This window comes from Triticum dicoccoides, chromosome 6B (genome assembly GCF_002162155.2).
Source record: "Triticum dicoccoides isolate Atlit2015 ecotype Zavitan chromosome 6B, WEW_v2.0, whole genome shotgun sequence".
NCBI classification, from domain to species: Eukaryota; Viridiplantae; Streptophyta; class Magnoliopsida; order Poales; family Poaceae; genus Triticum; species Triticum dicoccoides.
Window position 1 is genome coordinate 334,017,568 of NC_041391.1, and position 23,209 is coordinate 334,040,776.

At 40.9% G+C, this 23,209-nt stretch overlaps 1 long non-coding RNA gene across 2 annotated transcripts; it reads left to right on the plus strand.

The window, feature by feature from the left end:
- Positions 1–5,163: 5,163 nt before the first annotated feature.
- On the plus strand, positions 5,164–9,193 carry LOC119324227. 2 transcript variants are annotated; one of them, XR_005156817.1, is made up of 3 exons: positions 5,164–6,969; positions 7,392–7,511; positions 8,027–9,193. It is a non-coding gene; the product is annotated as an uncharacterized LOC119324227 (long non-coding RNA). The 2 variants fall into 2 exon arrangements; XR_005156816.1 differs by having other exon boundaries at positions 7,392–9,193.
- The last annotated feature ends 14,016 nt before the right edge of the window (positions 9,194–23,209 follow it).

Here is a 23,209-nt window from a genome sequence, read left to right on the forward strand (position 1 = left end):
AGCTCCTCCGAATCACCCCACGTCTGGCCGCTCTCTTTCCAGGAGGTGAGCCGTGTGGGGATGCCAGATCTGAATTCGGGGGCCGCTGCGCATTCAGGGTCACGTGGCTCGGTGATGTAGAACCACCCCGATTGCCACCCCTTGATGGTTTCCACAAAAGTACCTTCAAGCCAAGTAACGTGGGACATCCTGCCCACCATGGCGCCTCCGCACTCCGCTTGGCTGCCCTTCACAACCTTCGGCTTGACACTGAAGGTCTTGAGCCACAAGCCGAAGTGGGGCTGGATGCAGAGGAAGGCCTCACACACGACGATAAACGCCGAGATATTGAGGATGAAATTCGGGGCCAGATCATGGAAATCTAGGCCGTAGTAGAACATGAGCCCCCGAACAAAGGGATGGAGTGGGAAGCCCAGACCGCGGAGGAAATGGGGAAGAAATACTACCCTCTCATGGGGCCTGGGGGTGGGGATGAGCTCTCCCTTGTCGGGGAGCCGGTGCGCGATGTTGCTGGACAAATATCCGGCGTTGCGCAGCTTCTGGATCAGCCCCTCCGTGACGGAGGAGGCCATCCATTTGCCTCCCGCTCCGGACATAGTTGGAGGAGGTTGAGGTGAGATGTGCGGACTTGGGCGCTGGAGCTTGAGTTTGCGGAGATGGATAATCCAAGGAGGAAGAAGGCGCAGGTAAAAGGGTTGGATCTTTATCCCCTTATATGGGCAGACACGAACATGCGTCCCCACCGGTCTGATAAAACTCGCTTATCCCCCAAGCGCCGCAATCAATGGCGCGGTTGGGTTACCCACGTCCGTATTGATGGGAATCCCGGAATAAGGGGAACACGATCTCTGCTTCGACAAGATGTGCCAAAGAAACCGCTTCGCTAAACGCGCTGAGGTGGTGCAATAAAAACAATTTGAGTAAAGGCTTGGTAGTGGTGTGACGTCACGCCACCAAATACGTCAGCAGATTGAACTTGTGTAAATATTATTCTCTCTACGGTTGTACGTGGAATTTATTTTGCAGAGCCGGACACTATCCTGGCGTTCACAATCTTCTGTAAATTATTCGGAGGAGGAACCCGCCTTGCAATGCCGAAGACAATATGCGTCGGACTCGTTGTCATTAAAGCCTGGTTCAGGGGCTACTGAGGGAGTCCTGGATTAGGGGGTGTCCGGATAGCCGAACTATCATCATCGGCCGGACTCCAAGACTATGAAGATAGAAGTTGAAGACTTTGTCCCGTGTCCGGATGGGACTTTCCTTGGCGTGGAAGGCAAGCTTGGCGATACGGATATGTAGATCTCCTACCATTGTAACCGACTCTGTGTAACCCTAGCCCTCTCCGGTGTCTATATAAACCGGATGGCTTTAGTCCGTAGGACGAACAACAATCATAACATAGGCTAGCTTCTAGGGTTTAGCCTCCTTGATCTCGTGGTAGATCTACTCTTGTAACACACATCATCAATATTAATCAAGCAGGACGTAGGGTTTTACCTCCATCAAGAGGGCCCGAACCTGGGTAAAACATCGTGTCCCTTGTGTCTTGTTACCATCCGCCTAGACGCACAGTTCGGGACCCCCTACCCGAGATCCACCGGTTTTGACACCGACAGGTACCTTCTTGGTTTCTGGTGGTGCTGCCTTGGATTTCTTGCTCTTGCCAGTGGAGCTCTCCGGCAAACGCGCCTCCTCGGGTGGGTGCAAGAGGCCTTGCCGAGGCCAGAAGTCTTGCCGGTGGTTGAGGTCTTGTCGGCCTTCTTCCCCTCGGGAGCTCTAGTGGTAGGAGCAAGTGTTTTGGCGGCAGGTGCTACAACTGCCTCTCAGTAGAGTATGTCGGCACAGATGAGCGCATCTCTTTTGTCGCAGCCGACAATGATGATGCTCATTGGGCCGGCCATCTTCAGCTTGTTGTATGCGTAGTGTGACGCTGCCATAAACTTGGCCAATGCTGGACAACCAAGGATCCCATTATACAGCAACGGGATCTTGGCGACATAAAAAATGATCTTCTCTATCCTGTAGTTCAGGTCGCCACCAAATGTGACTGGTAGTGTGACCTTCCCTTTAGGCTAGCTTCTCCCTGGATTGAGCCCTTGAAACGTACCTGTCTCTTCAAGATCTTTATCAGGAATCTGCAACCTCTTGATCATGTTGGGCGAGATGAAGTTCAGACCAGCCCCACTTTCAACTAGCATTTTTGTCACCTTGAGGTTGAGGATTGTTGATGAAACCAACAACGGTAAACAATCGACCGCGGTTGTGCGATCAGGGTGATCCTCAGCGTCAAAATTGATAGGCGTGTTGGACCATTTCAGTGGGTTCTAGGCGTCAATCATCGGCCCCATCACATTGATCTCATGCGCCCATTGTTTAAGTTGATGGTGGGAAGAATGCAACGATGTGCCTCCATCAACACACATAACCTCTGTAGCTTTCTGAAACTCGTGCTCGCTGGACTCGTCGTCATCATCATGATCATCATCACCCTCTTTCTTGTCGCGGCCTCGAGCAGGCCTTTCTTGTTGCTTGTCTTTGCCGTGGCGACCTTCTCGGCCACCGTGCTTCTTACCAAATCCCTCAGCACCATCTTATCTCTTCTCTTTGTCTCGTCTTTCATACTCAGCCCTTTGCTTCTCCATCAGCTGCTCAACTTGACAGTAGTTTTGGAGGTCATGGCCTTTGGTGCGATGAATCTTGAAGTATTGCTTGTCGGAGCCCTCTGGCTTGTCGGTAGCCGCCAAGTCCCGGCAGGCGTCACACCCGGTAATCTCCTTGCCAGGTTCATTGACCTTGGCCTTCTTGGCGGTGCTTGGGTTGCCAGATTCCTCGACGGCAAGAATGGTCTTGCCCTTGCGCTTCCTGTTATGTCGTTGGCCCTTCTTTGCCGGGGCGATGACGTCTTCATCTCCAGAGTCACTTTCCATGCCGGCATCTCCACCGGGGTACTTCCTTACTTCTTTAGCTCGAGCACACTGATGACCCACAAGTGTAGAGGATCTATCGTAGTCCTTTCTATAAGTAAGACTGTCGAACCCAACGAGGAGCAGAAGGAAATGACAAGCAGTTTTCGGTAAGGTATTCTCTTCAAGCACTGGAATTATCGGTAACACCTAGTTTTGTGATAAGGTAATTCGTAACGAGTAACAAGTAACAAAAGTAAATAAGGTGCAACAAGGTGGCCCAATCCTTTTTGTAGCAAAGGACAAGCCTGGACAAATTCTTATATGAAGGAAAACGCTCCCGAGGACACATGGAAATTATCGTCAAGCTAGTTTTCATCACGCTCATATGATTCACGCTCGTTACTTTGATAATCTGATATGTGGGTGGACCGGTTCTTGGGTGCTGCCCTTCCTTGGACAAGCATCCAACTTATGATTAACTACTCTCGCAAGGATCCGCAACTACGAAAGAAGAATTAAGGTAAACCTAACCATAGCATGAAACATATGTATCCAAATCAACCCCTTACGAAGCAACGCATAAACTAGGGTTTAAGCTTCTGTCACTCTAGCAACCCATCATCTACTTATTACTTCCCAATGCCTTCCTCTAGGCCCAAACAATGGTGAAGTGTCATGTAGTCGATGTTCACATAACACCACTAGAGGAAAGACAACATACATCTCATCAAAATATTGAACAAATACCAAATTCACATGACTATCTATAGCAAGACTTCTCCCATGTCCTCAGGAGCAAACGTAACTACTCACAAATCATATTCATGTTCATAATCAGAGGGGTATTAATATGCATATAGGATTCGAACATATGATCTTCCACCAAAAAAACCAACTAGCATCAACTACAAGGAGTAATCAACACTACTAGCAACCCACAGGTACCAATCTGAGGCTTTGAGACAAAGATCGGATACAAGAGATGAACTAGGGTTTGAGAGGAGATGGTGCTGGTGAAGATGTTGATGGAGATTGACCCCCTCCCGATGAGAGGATGAATGATGATGATGATTTCCCCCTCTCGGAGGGATGTTTCCCCGGCAGAACAGCTTCGCCGGAGCCCTAGATTGATTCCGCCAAGGTTCCGCCTCGTGGCAGCGACATTTCGTCCCGAAAGCTTCCTCCTCATTTTTTCCAGGGCGAAAGACTTCATATAGTCAAAGATGGGCACCGGAGGCCTGCCAGGTGGCCCACGAGGCAGGTGCGCGCCCCAACCCTCGTGAACGGTGGGTGGCCCCCTCTGGTATTTTCTTCGCTCAGTATTTTTTATTAATTCCAAAAATAACTTCTGAGGAGTTTCAAGACTTTTGTAGTTGTGCAGAATAGGTCTCTAATATTTGCTCCTTTCCAGCCCAGAATTCCAGCTGTCGGCATTCTCCCTCTTCGTGCAAACCTTTTAAAATAAGAGAGAAAAGGCATAAGTATTGTGACATAATGAGTAATAACAACCCATAATGCAACAAATATCAATATCAAAGCATGATGCAAAATGGACGTATCAACTCTCCCAAGCTTAGACCTCGCTTGTCCTCAAGCGGAAGCCAATATCGGAAAATATGTCCACATGTTTAGAGATAAAGATGTTGATAAAATAAAATACGGACATGAGGGCATCATTATCATTCTTATAACAGCAACATATATAAATATTGGCATATGATTTCTTATACTAAAGTAACAATCTATTCACAATGTCAAGTATGAATCAGAAACTTTATTGAAAGCTAGCAAACTATAATCTCGGTCATTGAAGCAATTGCAATTTATTATAATATCGGAAAGAGTCAATATAAGAGCTTTTCAGCAAGTCCACATACTCAACTATCATTTAGTCTTTCACAATTGCTAACACTCACGCAATACTTATGGATATGAAGTTTTAATCAGACACAGAGAAAGATAGGAGCTTATAGTGTTGCCTCCCAACCTTTTACCTCAAGGGTAATGTCAACAATAATAGTTCATGCTAACTTACATCCAATTAGATATCTTTCCCTAATTTAATTTTAATAATAAAGCAGGGATTGAGTCTCCGTGTTCACCGTCACGCTGTTTTTACAGAAAAGTCTTTTTGCTTTTTGAAAATAGAACCCGCAGTCCCTTTTTAAGTTAAATTAAAATTAAAATTGAGAAAATGTTTCGGTTTTACAAAAAAAAAACCTCTAATCCTGCCCGGGCCTGAACCAGACCGCGCCGCCGCCCGCAGCTCCCCTCGCGCCCGCAAGCCGCCTCTCCGGCGACCCCATACCTCCGCCACGCCCCGCCGCCGGCGAACTTCCATGCTGGACCTCCGGCTGCTCCTCCACCTCGCCCCTCTCCCTTCTCCTTCTTCTTCTCGATCTCCTCTCACCTCTCTCACTCTTGCTAGAAAGGGACCTCCATGGCGCCGCCGGCCCACAATCTCACCGGAACCGGCCGCCTCCATGCCAAATCCGCTGGAAATGGATCCACCCCGGCCAGATCCGCCCGGATCCGACCGGGCCCCGCCGCCGTCGCCACCGGAGCGCCGCCCCGCTCGACCTGGAACGCTACCTTCCACCGGCAGCCCTGGTACAGGTTAGAGTAGTAGTAGTAAGATTTTCCCAACCCTCCTTAATAATCGTACAAGGATCAGCCGGTAGATTCTTGGTATACGTACATACAGGCAACAAGAACTGGCTGAAGGAGATCAATCGATGGGGGCGGACGGCCGCGACGACGACGGGCCTCTTCCTGCCCCATATATACGTATAAGTTTATTAGGGGTAAATATACGTACAAGTGAAGAGCCAAATAGGATATGAAAGATTGAGCTTCTGTGTGTACTGAGAGCTAAGTTGCAACTCAAATATATATACTGTGAATTTCCCAACTGAGGATTCCATTTATTATGTTGGTAGAATGTTACTGCTCTTCTTTTATGTAGCTATATTGCCCTGAAGTAGGTTCATATTTAGTGAAAGAAAATCCCAGGCTTCAGACAGATTATAGTTGTAGGCTCCGTATTATTTTTCCGATTTTAAAAACAGAAAGCATATGGAATTTTGCTCTATCAGGTAGCCATTTTGTTGTTCAATCCATCCATAGCTACATTTTAAGATATATTATTGAATTTCCTTATTATGTGAGTACAAGTCTGAACTTTTAGGACATCCGGCACATGAGTTTGAACCAACCAGTGCTACCAATTTTTGGGTCACTACATCATGCAATACTACGGATTCTGTTCAACATGGCAAACTTGGATTTTTTATTCTTTTTTCAGATTAGAATCACCTTAGCAATGCCATATAGATAATACAAGATGTGGCAAAGTGTTGTATTCAATAGAGATTACAGTGATAAATTGGTGAAATTAGTTTCCTCTCTGATCTCTGTTAGCTTTAACTCGCTAGGAAGCCATGTAGTCCTATTTTTAGTACTAGGAGGAGAACATATATTAAATTTATGCCATCCGCTGAATTGATCTCTGTTGTGCTGGGGCAAACTAAACCAGAGCAAGCACTTACTCAAGGCAAGGAGCAGTGCTAGTACTTGCTCATGGTTGAGGTAGATTCAGGTTAAGTTTTATGTGTTGATTCCCTTCTCTTGCACATGTCTAAGTCTTTGTGCCTGATCAAGCTGTTCTTTGACAAGTATTATCTTTGAGTGATGCCATGTTGGTAATAAAATACTATATAACTCACATTTCTTATATGTTCCTTTTTCATTTCTGTTCTTTCATTTGAAAGCTCATATGGTCAATTTTGGAGGCAACTACATGTATATACTGTTGATGTTACATGTAAACAAATTTGATGCTTTCATGCATATGACCGTGCACATCATCAAACCCTTTCGATTCTATTGCAAGGTCAAATAGTTTTTCGTGTTCTAACTCTCTGGGATAATCTGCGGTTATTTGGTTCATCGTCGTGCCTCAAGTCAAGTTTCTAATAGCGCTGTGGCTGTACACCGTCGACTTCGCCGGAAATCTGTCTACACATACTCTACTGTCCGCCGAAACTTCGTCTGACCTGAGGTACATACTACAGTGTCATCGATTTGTATCTGTCATCAACTACTTACTTCTTAAGTATGTATGTCGTCAATTATACTACTTATTAAAAGGGAGAAAGAGAGGATATGTTAGATCTAGATGAAACAATAGCCCTGTGAAAGAGAGGATTCTGCTTTATATGTGAGTATCTTGGGGCATGCTTGTTTCTGTATAAAATGCAGAGGTCATGAACGGCAACTGATCTTGGATTTGAGTTTCTTTTAATCTTTAAATGATATACTGGGCCAGCAAATTCAGTTATTTGGTTTTGTAACTTGTGGAGAAAAAAGAGATAGGTGAGGTAGAGAGAGAGCAGAGAGAGATGTGCACATTGCCGAACCCTTTCGATTCTATTGCAAGGTCAAATAGTTTTTCGTGTTCTAACTCTTTGGGATAATCTGTAGTTATTTTGCTCATCATTGCGCCTCAAGTTTCCGACAGCGCCATGGCTGTACACCGTCTGACTTCGCCAGAAATCTGTCTGCACATACTCTACTATCTGCTGAAACTTCGTCTGACCTGAGGTACATACTAAAGTGTCATCGATTTGTACCTATCATCAACTACTTCTTAAGTCTGTATGTCATCAACTATACTACTTATTAAAAGGGATAAAGAGAGGATATGTTAGAGCTAGATGAAACAATAGCCCTGTGAAAGAGAGGTTTCTGCTTTCTATGTGAGTATCTTGGTGCATGCTTGTTTCTGAATAAAATGTAGAGGTCGTGAACAAATTAAAACATGCTCTATGATGGGCAAGGGTAGGTTTATTTTCAGTTAAAGTAGTATCAGTTGTATACTTATATATACGCCATTTGAAAAATAGTATGTATATGCTCCTTGCAAACTACTACGTATTATTTAAATGTTTTACATAAGACTGTCCATCCAAATACAATAACTAATTAGTATTTTAATAACTTGAATTGCACGGCTTGATCGCTCTGCTTGGGTCTTCTCTTATGTATGAGTGCACCATGTGCGGGTTAAATAAGTCTTCTAACTGTCTTGGCTAATTTGCCTTCTGTTTTGATTTGAGCTGATGGGGATGAGATGTGACCCCGCTGCTGGGCGTCGCAAATGCCACTGCTCCAATGTGTGCCCCAGCTTCGGTGATGCACGGGCGAGGCAACACGATTTGGTACAATGGCCCTCCTTCCAAGAAATCAAGTTTTTTCGTTCAGATTTTAGAGTTCTTGAGTTTCAGCTTAGTTCAAGGATAGAAAAGCATACTCCTTATGGATTCAATGAGGAAGACCATTAGCCGCCACCTTTTCAGAATTGGATGGTGTGGTGCACCTTCATCCTGCTGTCTAATTTCTTAGCTTATTTGCTTTAACTGTACTACAGTATATAGCAGGATAAGGATCCAATCTTGTGAAGCCTCTCCATTTGCACCATCGTCAAAAGTTGCACATGAGTTGATTCACACTTTCAGAGTTCATAGAACACCTAGAGTTAATCTGCCTGAAGGTATATCAGATCCTATGGAAAGGGGACCCGGTTCAGATTTGTCACTACTCTGTGTTGTTGGATAGCCATGGTATGTGTTAGTTTTGTTTTACCACAGTTTGATTCTTGGTAGTTAGGATATCAGGTGTATACATTACTTTTCTTATGAATTTTTTCTCTTTTAGTGCACTATCTATCTATCTAATCTCTCTATCAAAGTTTTCAAAGAAATTGATGGCGGTGGCTCAGAGGCGTCATGGTGAATGGCGAAGCTTCTAAAATGGACGGAAGAGAGGTGGTGACTCGCGGCTGGGAGATGTACATATTTGAGGAAATACGATTCATAAGGTTTCATATTAACAAAAAATGATGATCTTTGTAAAGTAATCTGAACATTTTGTTGATTCCGGGACAATTTTATTCTCCAATATGAATCCGTAAGAAAATATATGACAATACATTTGTGCAAACTGATAATGTAAGCTCATCTCGAAACTTTATTCTTTTTCTAAGATTGATTTACTTGGTGGTGCTAACTTCCATTCTATCAAAGCAGGACATGTGTGCTATTTCTGAAAAAAGAAGCTTTTCTGTTGGCTGGCATCCCTGATGGTGCCTTTAGATATGTAGGAAAAGAAATGGTATCTCATAATTCACTGGATGTAGACCAGTAGGGTCAATCACAAATTGTTGGCTGTAAATGAATTTCTGTTTCTAGCTTTCATAAAATTTAGACAAGTACTGTTTAACAGTATGTTGTGGTTGATGGTGGTCCTATGTGCTGGTTCAAATTATCATGTTGGATAATATTGTTTTTACTAGCAGTTGTAGTGCTCTTATTATTATTTTCCACAAATATCATCATGTTTTGCTATTGATGTAATGCTATATTCCTTGACTGAAATCAAACCCTTTAGTTGCTACTGTGGTGCTTTTATTATTGTGTGCATATATTCGATAATGGCTTCAGTTTCCATTAAAATTGTTAACTAGACTCCAGTGATTGCGGTGGCGTATTATTCGGCAAAAAGTAGTTTTATCGCCTTTTAATGTTTTCATTTACATTCATGGTCATATATGCTGCTTTGGACGAAACAAAAACTCCGACCGCAACTGGTAGGGTTTGTGATGGACAGGGCGAACACACCGGACAGGGCACCAAACGGCGACTACTCGCACCCCTCCCCCTAACCCCATGGGGAACCCTCCATTACGGCCCACCATGGGAGGAAGGGATAGGTCCATGTCGACAAAGGAGGTAGACATGACGCGGGTGGCGGCGGCGCAGAGCACTTCAACAAGGAAGACTTGAAATGGGGAACGATAAGGAAGATGAGTTCGTGCGTCCTTATTTTAATAAAAGTTAACGTCAAGTGCTTTGTTTGGGCTAAACCCAAATAGTTAAAGAAAAGAATAAACTCTTCCCACTAAACAACCATATGTAAAAATTACCTAACAAAAAGGCTACAAAAAATATCTGTAAAAAAATTAACACCGTAAAAATAGCTTTAAAATGTTCACAGTTTTACATATGTTCACACTATCTTTGTTTAACAAAATATGGTCGCATTTTTTAGAGAACTAAAAAATTCCCAAAAAAAGTTCCATCTTTTACTAAAACAAAGTCCATCTAGAAATGTACAACTAAAAAAACATTCTTTTCATTAAAAACATCTGTTCAAAATAGATTTTTTTCCATAAAAAATGTTCTTTTCTAGAGAAATGTTTCAATTTTCATGAAAACATTAACTATTCTTAAAAAGTGTCCCATTTTTTATGAAAATGTTAAATTTTATTAAAAATAAGAATTTTTCATGTTTAACCTTGTTATCGACATTTATTAAAATTGGGTATAAAAATGATGCACAATGGCATATGAAGTTGGTTGTGCCTTTTTTCGCACGGTGCAACGCATGGGCATTTGTACTCCCTCCGTTCCTAAATATTTGTCTTTCTAGACATTTCAAATGAACTACAACATACGGATATATGTAGACATATTTTAGAGTATATATTCACTCATTTTTCTTTGTATATAGTCACTTGTTAAAATCTCTAGAAAAACATTAAAAGGCGATAAAACTACTTTTAATGACGGGCGCAATGTCCCTCGGATATAGGCGCAATGTCCATGAATGTAAATGAAAGCCAACCCCCATAAGTATGACAAAGCCCAGGTAAGTTCATAGGCGCAATGTCCCTCGGATATAGGCGCAATGTCCCTCGGATATAGGCGCAATTTACCGTTTAATGACAAAGCCCAGGTAAGTTCATAGGCGCAATGTCCCTCGGATCCCGCTGCAACCATGCTATTCTCGCCAGCGCACCATCCATGACGGGCGCCATTTTCTGTTTCTTCACTACATGTGTGAATCCTCTCCTCAAATAGCCAGTTGATGTAGACCGCGTCATCTTAAAGGAAAGCCAGTGACAATCTGTCGAGTGAAACCAGTGCACTGTCAAGCGAACATACCTGTGCAGCTGACAGTTTGGCCGGCGGCAGCAACATTTCTTGGCACGTGGGTGTTGGTTTTGGCGGGCAAGCAAGCAGCAACAAGCAGCTGCAGGCAAAAGGTACTAGCAGGTGAAAAAATAATTCTAGATCAACAATGTTTTACATCGCGACCTCACTTGTTTATAATTTGATGGTAGGCTGTTAGATTTAGTCGACAGTTGATGGTGTCATGTCGTTCCTACTATTGAATGCACTCTGAATTTGTATGGTCAAATGCTATGAATTATTGAAGCGGATGGACAAGTTTGTAGAATACTCAACTAGATGTGTTAGTCTTCAAACATCAGCAGAGTTCGTTTTCAAACAGCAATACCAATGTACATCTTCTACAAATAAACAAAAAGGGGAAATATGCTAGTCTTGCTGCTTATCTACTCTTAATTTTGAACTGACAAAAAATTATTGATCTAAACTGGCAGGTGTTTGATTGGCTCCTCTGACTCCCTTCGCCATGCCACTCACCTTGCGTCGCTGGACCACCGCGGTCACAGGCAGAATCCTTTCGTTCAGTATCCAGCGCAAGCAAATCTGAATCCGCACGCGCAAGCCTTCCGTTGCCGAGTCAGCCCTCCTTCTGCTGACTGCTTCTGCAGTAGCAAGTCGCGCCACCTGCACCTGTTATCACCACAAGACGTTCTACTACACCTATATGTTCTACTTACGACTAAACACCGGTGGTGGTGAAGTTCTACTACGGCTATACGCTACGTTCTACTACAGTTGTATGTCAGCGACCATGAAAATTCTACTACAGATGTACGCCAAGTTGTACTACAGTTATACACCGGCCGTCACAGTGGTTCACATAACTCCTGAGTGGTTACAGGACGTGTGTGTGCGTGTGTGCTTGTAGGATTGTTGGACGTGTGTTGGCCAAAGCAATAGGCTTGCTCTCAACACCATATCCTTATATTTTTATCTCTTGCTATTTACTTCACAAAAATGTACGCATACTTTATTCTCTCTCTAAAAAATGTGCGCACACGAGTGAAAAACCTAGAATTTCGAATTAAAAAATGATCATTTCAAAAACTATAAAAAGAAGGATTTCCTCGTTTCAAGAAAAGACCTTGAGGTTCAAATTTAAAAGACAAAGAAATTCAAAGTTTATTAGAAACCCAAGGAGATAGAATGAAAAAAAGGCATCTCATTTTTTAAATAAAAACAGGATATATTCTCCGTTAGAAAAAAACCCTAGAAGTTCGATTAAAAAAGGGAGCAGTACGATGTTTATACAAAATTCAAAATTTCCTGCTTATTAAAGAATGAAAACAAGAAGTTCAAAATAAAATAATGCAGTATTTCAAAATCTTAAAATAGAATAGTTCAAAATTCATAAAAAGGATTTCACCATTTCTAAAGAAAAAAACTTTCGAAGTTCAAATTTAAATAACAAACCGGTTAAATACTTATTAAAAAACTAGGAAACCAAGAAGTCCAATTTACAAAAATAGAGCAGTTCGGTATTTATAAAATATATATTTCCTTGTTACCAAAGAAATAAAATCATGAAGTTAAATTTAAATCAAGATATAAAAAATCGATGTATATGAAAAATCCAAAATTCTTCCCATTTCTAGGGAAAATAAAAGTATGAGGTTCAATTTAAAAAAATGCTTGATGCTTATTTGAAAACATATTTTTTTCAAAGAAATAAGACTAAGAAGTTCAATTTAAAATAACATAGAAGTTCGATGATAGAGGCAAAGGTGTCCCGTCTTTCGATGAGATGATGGATATCGCTTTGGTGGCAGTCGACTTTGACGATCCGACTACGAACGTGCGAGGACGTCGCGCCTTAGCAATCGCTAAACCAACTCCGAGAGGTTATTGACCACGCCGGAGCACGATCAACCTGACCACGAGGGTCTGTTTCCTGCGAGCAAACGAAGAACAAGCAAGAAACTGAGATTGCAATCTGGATATTGCGAATATAAGATGAAAGCTTTATTGATCAAGGTGGGGTTCTGTGACGCCTTTGTCTGGTCGTTGAACACAAACGAAGTACGCGAAGTTGCAGCTATGGCGAACTTTTAATCTAAACAAAACCCAAAGTCTAAACGATGCCCTAAGGGCTGTATATATGGAGGAAGAGGGGGGAATTTCGTGGCCCTTGGTGGAGGGGTCCGAAATCGACCCTATCTCTTGTTTCCCCACACATACGGACTCTAAAAATAGCCTATACTTATGTATTTCGAAATTACATGGGCCTGGCCCAATAATAAGGTGACGCAGCACCTAAAATAGCCTCGGGACGAAATTTATGAAGTGGCATCTTGTATATTTCGTCCAAGGCTTCATGCACCCATTATGGTGGCTTCAAAGTCCTGAAATCATCACTTGTAACTCCGTTCTTGTTCCCCTTGCGCATGCCATCATCTCCATGCTTGTTCTTGCTCCAATGTTCATCCTTCTTCAAGCTAGGCCCTTCATTTGTAAGCAAAACAAATGTATCCAATTTAGGCAGCATCATATTCTCATGAACATTAGAATCATTACCAAGAAATGAAAGTACCTGGTAATTTAGTTGACGTGCACGAGCTCTAGTAATTGGTCCAGTATGTATAGCAGCAGGGGCTGTGGGTGTAACAATTGTATTGATGTCCTCATCATCTTGATAGAGGCAAAGGTGTCCCGTCTTTCGATGAGATGGTGGATTTCGCTTTGGTGGAAGTCGACTTTGACGATCCGACTACGAACGTGCGAGGACGTCGCGCCTTAGCAATCGCTAAACCAACTCCGAGAGGTTATTGACCACGCCGGAGCACGATCAACCTGACCACGAGGGTCTGTTTCCTGCGAGCAAACGAAGAACAAGCAAGAAACTAAGATTGCAATCTGGATATTGCGAATATAAGATGAAAGCTTTATTGATCAAGGTGGGGTTCTGTGACGCCTTTGTCTGGTCTTTGAACACAAACGAAGTACGCGAAGTTGCAGCTATGGCGAACTTTTAATCTAAACAAAACCCAAAGTCTAAACGATGCCCTAAGGGCTGTATATATGGAGGAAGAGGGGGGAATTTCGTGGCCCTTGGTGGAGGGGTCCGAAATCAACCCTATCTCTTGTTTCCCCACACATACGGACTCTAAAAATAGCCTATACTTATGTATTTCGAAATTACATGGGCCTGACCCAATAATAAGGTGACGCAGCACCTAAAATAGCCTCGGGACGAAATTTATGAAGTGGCATCTTGTATATTTCGTCCAAGGCTTCATGCACCCATTATGGTGGCTTCAAAGTCCTGAAATCATCACTTGTAACTCCGTTCTTGTTCCCCTTGCGCATGCCATCATCTCCATGCTTGTTCTTGCTCCAATGTTCATCCTTCTCCAAGCTAGGCCCTTCATTTGTAAGCAAAACAAATGTATCCAATTTAGGCAACATCATATTCTCATGAACATTAGAATCATTACCAAGAAACGAAAGTACCTGGTAATTTAGTTGGCGTGCACGAGCTCTAGTAATTGGTCCAGTATGTATAGCAGCAGGGGCTGTGGGTGTAACAATTGTATTGATGTCCTCATCATTCGAAGTATATAAAAAACTCAGACTTGTTGCAAGAAGTTCACGTGCACCTTCGTGAACGGTTCAGAATTTATATTGCGGGACGTCCGACCTCCAACTACATGTTTTCAAAAATGGCAAAAAATGACGTCCGACCTTCAATTGTGTGTAATTCGACGTATACACAAAAATGCGACAGAAGTTCATGATGAAAACAACGAGAAGTTCAAGTACTGCAAAAAATGCATTTCGGGTGAGAATAATAATATAAAAAAATAAAAGCTTAAAAGGTTTGTTGAAATAAGTTCAAGTGCTCTATCTCGGGAGGTTCAAAAATTCTTACGAGAGAGGTTCACCTTGTATTTCCATGTTCGATTTTTTTCGTATAAAAACCGAATACAATTCTTTACTCAAAATATAGAAAGGTGAAGTTCAAATTGAAATAACAAAGAAGTTCAGAGTTTATTAAAACATAGGATCTACCTGTTCAAAAAATAAAAAACACAACACCATTTTTTGCACTTGTAGAAACAACTCATAAACGAAAAAATGGTTGCTAGAAGTTCAAGTGCTCGACGAGGAAAAGTTGAAAAATTCTTCTAAGAGAGGTTCACCGTGTATTTAGATGTCCAAAATACATAAAAAATATGTTATTTTTTGTGTTTTAAAATAATTCTCTCAAACCAGAGAGAAGTTCAAAGTGATAACAACCGAAAGTTCACGTACTACATGGTGTGTATTTCATATAAGAAAAAATACAAAAAAAGTGAAACAGGGTCAAGTTCAAAAGAGATGCCACAGAAGTTTAACTACTTCACATAGTGCAAAAAACACCACGTAAAAAATCAACACGTCAAAAACAGAGTGAAGTTCGAACAGACACGTCCTAGAAGTTCAACTACTTCACGCAGTGCAAAAAACAACACGTTAAAAATAGTGTGAAGTTCGAACAGACATGCACGAGAAGTTCAACTACTTCACGCAGTGTATTTCCATTCGCGATGAAGGCAGAAATCATGATCTCGACTTCAAAACAGTAGGAAATCATTTGTGTAAGTTCAAAGTCCTCAGTCGAAGAAACTTAAAAAAATTATTGTGAGAAAGGTTTGTACAAAAGAAATATCATTTGTGTGACATTGACGAATGTATAAGAAAATTACAAATGAAAATACGTCACAAAAGTTCAACGTGAAAACAGCTGGAAGGTCAACTATTACACCGAATGAATTTCAGATGAAAAACTTTTAAAACCGTTGCGAGTATGAAAAAATGATCAACACGGGAAAGTTGCGTGTCTACAGAAGCTTTTCATCGGGATATCACTTGCTCAATTCCGGTGAGTGTTCCGATGCGTGGATGAAGAGCTACGGGCAAAAAAAGCACGTGAAAAACAGAGTGAAGTTCAAGGTTTCATACCGAGAAGTTCAGGCACTTCACGCGATGCATTTTTCACGAATCTGTTTTGCGATAAAGGCAGAACGAATGATCTCGCCGTTTTTGAAATTACTTGAAAACGGTTGGAAATCAAAGAAAACTGTCAACAGGAAAAAGTTTCGGATTTTCCGTAGCTTTTCAACGGTATATTATTTGCATCATTCCGACAAAGTTTGTACAAAATACGGAGAAAATACGTTTTTTGCCATTTTCAGAACTGACTTAAAACCGTAAAGAATCGGGAGAAATAATACATACCAAAAAGTTTCGCATTTGTTCAAGCTTTCTAGCGCCATATCATTTGCTGCAGTCGGACGCGCGGTTAAAAAATTAGCTTGAAAATACAAACTCGATAGGACTTGTACCATTTTTTAAATTACTCTTAAACCGTTCAAAATTAGAAAAAACTTTCAACATGCAAAATTTGTGCATTTTCATAAGCTTTCCAACGCCGTATCATATGCCTCAATTGGATTAGACGTTTAGGAATGACGTCAAAAATACGAACTCGGCTGTTCGGTTTGCGAAATTTTACGTTTTTTGAAATTACTCTTTAACCATAGAGAATTAGAGAAAACTTTCAACACGTGGAAGTAGCGGTTTTGCAGCAGCTTTCCAACGCCATATTATATGCCTCATTCTGATAACCGGTTTAGAAATGATCAAAAATACGATTCACGTTTTTTGTGTGAAGAAAAAACGGTTTTCAAAACTACTCTTAAACCGCTTATATTTTGCCAAAAATTTAAGTTGGGTCATGATACTGATGTCCATAGCTTTCCAACGGTATATTGCAAGCCCCATTTGGGCAATGTTGGCGGAAGTTCAACCTAGTTCACAGGGAAGTTCAACGTACTACTAGCGGGGCAGGTCAGGTTGTGATCAGAATATTATTCTCATCCTGTGATCAGAATAGTGTTTATGTATATATATATATCAGGATCTTTCCAACACAATGTGCTTGCCAGAGGATAAAATGTAAAAAGGAAAGGTGAAGATCACCAAGACCCTTGTATGAAGATATAAGACAAAAATAAAAGATAGGACCTTCGCAAAGGGAAGCAGAGGTTGTCATGTGCTTTTATGATTGGATGCACAAAATCTTAATGCAACGTCACTTTATATTGCCACTTGTAATATGGACCTTTATTATGCAGTCCGTCGCTTTTATTTCTTCCACATCACAAGATCGTATAAAGCTTATTTTCTCCCACACTAATAAATCATACATATTTAAAGAGCAATTTTTATTGCTTGCAACAATGACAACTTACTTGAAGGATCTTAATCAATCCATGTGTAGATATGGTGGACTCTCATGTCAAAACTGGGTTTAAGGATATTTGGAAGCACAAGTAGTATCTCTACTTGGTGCAAAGAATTTGGCTAGCATGAGAGGGAAAGGCAAGCTCAACATGTTGGATGATCCATGACAATATACTTTATTTCGGATGTAAGAAAAGATAACCCATTATGTTGTCTTGTCCAACATCAACTCTTTAGCATGTCATATTTTAATGAGTGCTCACAATCATAAAAGATGTCCAAGATAGTATATTATATGTGAGAACCTCTCTTTCTTTATTACTTCCTATTAATTGCAACGATGACCAAAACTATGTTTGCCAACTCTCAACAACTTTTATTCATCATACTCTTAATATGTGAAGTCATTACTCTCCATAAGATCCATATGATCTCTTTATTTCTTTTTATTCTTTGTTTTTCTTTTATTCCCTCAAGATCATAGCAAGATAGCAAAACCCTTGACTCAAGACTAATCTTTATTATATATAGCTCACGGACTCAATTACATAGAGGAATCATAAAGCAAAACTCAAAACTAGATCATTCTAAAACTTTATTCTACTAGATCAAGATATTACCAAAAGGATCAAACTAAGAAAAATGGTAAAGATAGGAGTGTGATGGTGATACGATACCGGGGCACCTCCCCCAAGCTTGGCAGTTGCCAAGGGGAGTGCCCATACCCATGTGATTATGTCTCCTTCTTTGGAGGTGATGATGATGGAGATGATGGAGTTGTTGATGATGTAGGCTTGTGGTCCATCTTCCAAGGCATAGACTCACCATCATAAAAGGATGATCGAGTCTCCGGGATCCTCGAATCTGCAGCCAAACTCATCCTTTTGAATCTGTATTCATACTTACAGTTTTGGTTTTGCAGTTCATAGATCTGGGCTTGGAGGTGCTCCGTTTTCTCGTGAAGCTTGAAGATGGTCTCCCCAATGTTCTCGGCATCCAGCTTGTGGTTGTTGGTGAACTCCGTGATCATTATGTGGTTGGCATCGAGTTCACGTTCCACCATCTCCTGGCACTTGAAAACTTGTTGCTCCATTGCTTCAAGCCTTGTCTCCATGCTTCCAGTCCTCCTTGGTCCCTCAACATCGCGGATGTGCAGCACCCCCTCACGCATCTCAATGGTTTGAGGGTGTTGCAACACTTGCGCGAGGTAGGGGTTGATGACCTTCTCAAAAAACTTGTCCTTGGGAGCGCTTGAAGACGTCATGGTGATCCAAATCTGTCAGAAAGACAGCTCGAAACAAAAGCAGAGGATATTTGCGTGATACGAGGGTCAAAACTGGTGGGAGATTATATAATGAATTTTTTCCGAGAAAAAGAAGTATCGTGCAAGAAAACGGAGTCCGGAGAGCAAACGAGGTGCCCACGAGGCAGGGGGCGCGCCCTCCACCCTCGTGGACGCCTTGTGTCCTTCCCGGACTACTTCTTATTTTCCTATTTTCTTAAATATCCCAAACAGAGAAAAAATTGCTATTAGAACTGTTTTGGAGTCGGTTTACTTACCATACCACATACCTATACCTTTTCGGAGTCTGAAACGTTTTGGAAAGTGTCCCTTATGTATTCCTCCAGGGTTACGGTTTCAGTCACATTGGTTTCAACATTTATGGGATTACCTGAGATATAATGTTTGATTCTTTGACTGTTCACCACCTTCGGATTTGTGCCTTTGAAGTTGTTGATTTTTATGGCACCGGAATGATAGACCTCCTCGATAACGTAAGGACCTTACCATTTAGAGATGAGTTTTCCTGCAAAAAATCTTAAACGAGAGTTGAAAAGCAACACATAATCACCTATATTAAACTGACGCTTTTGTATCCTTTTGTCATGCCATATTTTAACTTTTTCTTTGAACAGTTTGGCATTCTCATAGGCTTGAGTTCTCCATTAATCAAGTGAGCTAATGTCAAATAACTTCTTCTCACCGGCAAGTTTGAAATCATAATTGAGCTCTTTAATGGCCCAATATGCCTTATGTTCTAGTTCGAGAGGTAAGTGACATGCTTTTCCATAAACCATTTTATATGGAGACATACCCATAGGATTTTTATATGCAGTTCTATAAGCCCATAATGCATCATCAAGTTTCTTAGACCAATTCTTTCTAGATCTATTAACAGTCTTTGCAAAATCAATTTAAGCTCTCTGTTACTCAGTTCTACTTGGCCACTAGATTGTGGGTGATATGGAGATGCAATTCTATGATTAACATCATACTTAGCCAGCATTTTACGAAAAGCGCCATGAATAAAATTTGAACCACCATCAGTCATTAGGTATCTAGGGACTCCAAACCTAGGGAAAATAACTTCTTTAAGCATCTTAATAGAGGTGTTATGATCATCACTACTGGTTGGAATAGCTTCTACCCACTTAGTAACATAATCAACAGCAACTAAAATATGTGTATACCCATTAGAGGAAGGAAACGGTCCCATATAGTCAAAGCCCCAAATATAAAATGGTTCAACAAAAGTGAATAATTCATAGGCATTTATTGACGTCTACTAATATTACCAATTCTTTGACATTCATCGCAAGACAAGATAAACTTACGAGCATCCTTGAAGAAAGTAGGCCAATAAAAACCAGATTGCAATACCTTCTGCGCAGTTCTATCTCCAGTGTGGTGTCCTCCATAAGCCTCGGAGTGACACTTGCGTAGGATCTGTTCTTGTTCATGCTCAGGTACACAATGTATAATAACACCATCTACTCCTTCTTTATAAAGGTGTGGTCATCCCAGAAGTAATGTCTTAAATCATAGAAAAACTTCTTCTTTTGCTGGTACGTGAAACTAGGTGGTATACATTTAGCAACAATGTAATTAGCATAATCAGCATACCATGGAGCAGTACGAGAAGCATTTTTGACAGCTAATTGTTTGTCAGGAAAGCTATCATCAATAGGTAGTGGGCCATCAATAACATTCTCTAACCTAGACAAGTTGTCTGCAACGGGGTTCTCAGCTCCCTTTCTATCAATAATATGCAAATCAAATTCTTGTAGTAGGAGAACCCATCTAATAAGTCTAGGTTTCGCATCTCTCTTTTCCATAAGATATTTAATAGCAGCATGTTCAGTGTGAATAGTTACTTTAGAGTCAACAATATAAGGTCTAAACTTATCACAAGCAAATACAACTGCTAAAAATTCTTTTTCAGTAGTAGCATAATTTCTCTGGGCATTGTCTAGAGTTTTACTAGCATATTGAATAACATTTCGTTTCTTATCAACTCTTTGTCCCAGAACAGCACCTATGGCATAATCACTAGCATCGCACATAATTTCAAAGGGTAAATTCCAATCAGGTGGCTGAACAATAGGTGCTGAAATCAAAGCTTTCTTAAGTATTTCAAATGCTTCTACACAATCATCATCGAAGACAAAAGGAATATCTTTTTGTAAGATATTAGTCAGAGGCATGACAAAGGAAACTTCTTATACCTTTAATGTCTTTAGGACACGACATCTTTTCAATAGCATCAACTTTAGCTTTATCAACTTCAATACCTCTTTCAGAAATTGTATGACCCAAGACAATGCCTTCATTAACCATAAAGTGGCATTTTTCCCAATTCAAGACAAGATTAGTTTCTTCACATCTCTGCAAAACTCGATCAATGTTGCTCAAGCAATCATCAAAAGAAGACCCATAAACGGAGAAATCATCCATGAAAACCTCAACAATCTTTTCACAAAAGCCAGAGAATATAGCCATCATGCATCTTTGAAAGGTAGTAGGTGCATTACATAAACCAAAAGGCATACGTCTATAAGCAAAAGTACCGAAAGGGCAAGTAAAAGTGGTCTTTGCTTGATCCTCTTTTGACATAGGTATTTGAGAGAAACCAGAGTAACCATCTAGAAAGCAAAAATGTGTATGTTTGATGGTTAAATGTGTATGTCTGGTAATGATCCTTTTTAGTAGCTTTATTTAATTTGTGGAAATCAATTACCATCCTATAACCTGTAACAATTCTTTGCGGGATCAATTCATCTTTCTCATTAGGAACGACAGTAATACCTCCCTTCTTAGGGACACAATGGACATGACTTACCCACTAACTATCAGCAAAGGGACAAATTATACCTGCCTCCAGGAGCTTTAGTATTTCTTTTCTTACCACTTGTTTCATCTTAGGATTTAACCATCATTGGTGATCAACAACTCGTTTGGCGTCTTTCTCCAATTTTATTTTGTGTTGGCATAGAGTGAGACTAATGCCCTTAAGATCATCAAGAGTATATCCAATAGCAGCACGGTGCTTCTTCAGAGTTTTCAATAATTTCTCTTCTTCCTGCTTTGAAAGGTTAGCACTAATAATAACATGATATATCTTCTTTTCATCAAGATAAGCATATTTAAGAGTATCAGGTAGTGGTTTAAGCTCAAATACGAAATCACCCTTGGGTGGTGGAGGATCCCCTAGAATTTCAACAGACAAGTTGTGTTTCAAAATAGGTCCCTGTTTAAAGAATACTTCATCTAACTCCCTTCTTTCATTCATAAACATATCATTTTCATGGTCTAGCAAATATTGTTCTAAAGGATCATTAGGAGGCACGACAATAGAAGCAAGACCAGTAATTTCATCCTTACTAGGCAATGCTTTATCATGGGGTTGTCTATGAAATTTAGCAAAATTAAAGTCGTCAGACATATCCCCTAAACCAATCGTCACAATATCCTTTTTGCAGTCTATGTTAGCATTAACAGGGACCAATAATCTCATCCTTACATGGTGGTTCCCTATCACGAGGTTGTCTATGAAACTTAGCGAAATTAAACTCATGAGACATACCATCTAAGCCAATGGTGACAGTGTCTTTTTCACAATCAATCCTAGCACTAGATGTATTCAAGAAGGGTCTACCAAAAATAATGGGACAAAAGTCATCTTGTGGGGAACCAAGAACAAGAAAATCAGCAGGATATTTAACCTTCCCACACAAAACTTCAACATCTCTAACAATCCCAACTGGTTTAATGGTGTCCCTATTAGCAAGCTTTATAGTAACATCAATGTCGTCTAATTCAACGGGTGCAATGTCATGCACAATTTCTTTCTATAAGGAATGAGGTATTGCACTTGGACTAGCACCCATATCACATAAGCCATGATAACAATGATCTCCTATTTTAACAGAAATAATAGGCATGCCTACAACAGGTCTATGTTTATTTTTAGTATCGGGTCTAGCAATTCTAGCAGCTTCATCGCAGAAGTAAATAACATGCCCATTAATATTATCAGCCAAGAGATCTTTAACCATAGCAATACTAGGTTCAACTTTAATTTGCTCAGGTGGTGTAGGTGTTCTTGTATTACTCTTACAAACTGTGACGCCCGGGTAATTAAGCTACAGTGATCCTCTGCTAATGGTGCCACGTCACCTCGTTTATAGTTGCTAATCTCGAGTTAGTTCGAAACCGATTCAAATTCAAATTCAAAAATAGGCAAACAATAAAAGTTTTCAAATATTAAAACTAAAATGTTCGGAGTGAACCAAATATTGCATAGATAATTGTGGTGAAGAAACCCCACTTTTATAAAAAATTTAAATACTATCAGATGAATAAAACAGCCGCATAAATAGTTATTTAAATACCTTTTATAATTAATAAATGTCAAACTAAATTATTCGAGGACTTGACTTTTTGTGACAATGGCCTAAATTGAATTACTAAATTAGATGCCAAGTATATATATTTTACAAAAAAATAAAACAATAGGAAACAAAGACAAAACAGAAAAGAAAACTAACAACAAGAAAAGAACCCCCCGGGGCTCCGGCCCAGCAGGCCATCAACCCCACTGGGCCAACCCACCAGGCCCAGCCGGCCACCCCACTTAACCCCCTCGGTCCACTGACCGAAACCCTAACCCCCACTGCTCCCCCGATCCCCCCCACTCGTCCCACTCCTCCCTCTCGCCCTTCCCCGATCTGGATTGGGGCAACCCCCCGATCCCATCGCCCCAT